Consider the following 2,916-nt stretch of genomic DNA (forward strand, 5'->3'; position numbering starts at 1 on the left):
CCCATGTCCTAGGAAACCCCTCAATCATTCAGGAAAACCAAGATGGTCGTTCCCCCTAATGCCACTCTCAGCCATATAAAATTTTATTCAAAAAAAGAACAGGGAGCTTGGGGAGAAAAGGCAAGGTCTGGAGTATTAGTCAGCTTCTTGCTGTGGCAAGGCTGTGTAACGAACAACCCCAAAACGCAGTTGTTTAGAAGAGCAAACACTCATTTCTCGCTCACAGGTCTTTGGGTCACCTGTGCCTCTACCAGGCCAGCTGTGCTCAACTGGACTGGGTGTCTCCCGTCCTAAGACCCAGGCTGGAGAAGCAGCATTTCCCTGGGGCATGCTCTTCTCATGGTGGGTGGCACAGGCAGAAAAGGCTAAGGCATGCCACACACAAATGCAGGAATCCTCAGCTAGAATATAGATTATCTCTTGCCTGCTCACATTTCATTGGCCAAGGCAAGTCCCTCAGCCAAGCTCAAAGTCAGTGGGATGGGTAAATATTCACTGCCTAATGAGAGGCGCTAAAAAGTCTCCAGGCATAGGGGCTAGGCCTGTAATCTTATTATAGGGGGAGTGGAATAGTTGGAAATAAGCCAAACTACCACAGTTACTAGGCCAAATTCTTGTCATTCCTGCATTATGAGACATTTGTCTAATATCTGCTGCATTGGAAGTCCTTTTTCTTTAATAGAAGTGACTATATTTTAAATTCTGACTACAAAAGTAAATCAGACAATACAGAAAACTTTAAAATATAAAAACTATAATCCCATCATTCAGGCTTAACCAGTGTTAACAATGTGTATTTTTATACAATTTCTTATATATACATAATCACACTGATGTTTAAACATAATTATGACATACACTGTATCGCAATTGTCAGTTAAAATTTCATGAATACCTTTTTATATAAAAATGTAGATCGCCGTTATTTTTTTATCACTGCTATTTTTAATGTTCATGTGAATTTCATGGTACTTACATATTTTGAATGTTTGTATATTTCTTTACCAATAATTCTGCCATCATAACAGATTTATTTCCATTTCTCAGGTTTACCTCCAATCTGTATTAAAGTTACTCAGTGTTTTGCTTCAACATAATCATAGTATACGGACTTCCAGGTAGCGTTAGTGGTAAAGAACCTGCCTGCCAATGCAGATGTAAGAGACACTGGTTCAATCCCTGGGTCAGGAAGATCCCCTGGAGGAGGGCATGGCAACCCACTCCAGTATTCTTGCCTGGAGAATCCCATGGACAGAGGAGCCTGGCTGGCTATGGTCCATAGAGTCGCAAAAAGTCGGACACGACTGAAGCGAGACTTAGCATGCATGCATGTAATCGTAGTGTACAGGTGGTCCCCAGCTGACGATGGTTTGAGTGATGATGTTCAACTTTATGATGGTTGAAAACAATATGCATTCAGTAGAAACCACACTTTGAGTTTTGAATTTTGGTCTTTTCCCAGACTAGCAATATGCAGCCTCTGTCATGATGTTGGGCAGTGGCAGCCACCGCTCCCAGTCAGTCATGTGATCACAAGGGTAAAAAACTGATACACTTCCAACCATCCTGCACCCAGACGACCATTCTGTTTTTCACTTTCAGTACAGTATTCACTAAATTACATGAGATATTCAACACTTTGTTAGAAAATAGTTGTTATTGTTGTTCAGTCACTGTTGTGTCCAGCTCTTGCGACCCCATGGACGGTAGCCCACCAGGCTCCTCTGTCCATGGGATTTCCCAGGCAAGAATACTGGAATGGGTTGCCGTTTCCTTATCCAGGAAACCTTCTCCACCCAGGAATTGAACCTGCATCTCCTGCAAGGGTCCTGCATTGCAGGTGGATTCTTTACCTCTGAGCCACTGGGGAGGCTCTTGACATGGCCATAGGCCATGACAAAAACTGGTTAGAACCAGCTAGGTCCAAGATGGCAGACAAGTTAACTTCCAGTAGACCTTGAGCCTCAAATGACACACCCATCAGGACCAGGACAGTTCAGAGGCTAACCATAAAAGGCCAAAAAAGTGGGCGATGGCCCAGTCCCTGGCAATTTTCATCCCCTTCCTAAAATAGTCAGAATAATCCTCCCATTTCTTAGCCTATGAAATTATGCAGCCCATAAAAACTAAACATTGTATTGTATTTTGGGGCCTCTCGCCTTTTGAGATAGCCCACAGTCTTGTCCGTGGAGTGTGTTTCTCCCAAGGTCGTTCTTGCCTTTTGAGACAGACTGCATTCTGTCTATGGAATGTGTATCTCTCTAAAACAGTCCACTTCTTAATAAATCGCTTTGTCTCTCACTGAATTATTTCTGTGATGATACATGAGCAACCTGAGCTTCATTAAGTCCTGAGACCAGGTGTGTTATCTCAATTAAAAGACTCAGACTAAAAGACAATCTGAGTTGTACGATTTCAAACTTATGATAGGTTTATGGGAATAAACCTGTAAGTCAAGGAATATCTGTGTATGTTTGTGGGTTTGCACACTTAACATTATTCCATAAATGCTTTTCTATGTTGTTACAGTCTGGAAATTTGTTCTTTGTGGTGCTATCACACCATCAATTTAATTCCTGTTACTGGCTGTTTGTGATTTTTAGTATTTTACTATTATATTAATTTATTCCCAATATTCCTGTTGCATTCAATTGGCTATTTGTTTTTTTTAATATTTATGTATTTATTTGGCTGCATTAGGTCTTAGTTGTGGCACGGGGAACCTTCGTTGAGTCACGTGGGATCTGTGCCAGACTCTCTAGTTGTCCTTCGGCATGTGGGATCTTAGTTCCCTGACCAGGGATCAAAACCTGTGTGTCCCCTGCACTGCAAGGCGGATTCTTAACCCCCGGACCACCAGGAAGGCCCTGGCTGTTTTTCTGCCGCCTTTTCCACCATTGTTCCCCTCACATCAAG

Source organism: Ovis aries, chromosome 21, assembly GCF_016772045.2.
Source record: "Ovis aries strain OAR_USU_Benz2616 breed Rambouillet chromosome 21, ARS-UI_Ramb_v3.0, whole genome shotgun sequence".
Taxonomy (NCBI): domain Eukaryota; kingdom Metazoa; phylum Chordata; class Mammalia; order Artiodactyla; family Bovidae; genus Ovis; species Ovis aries.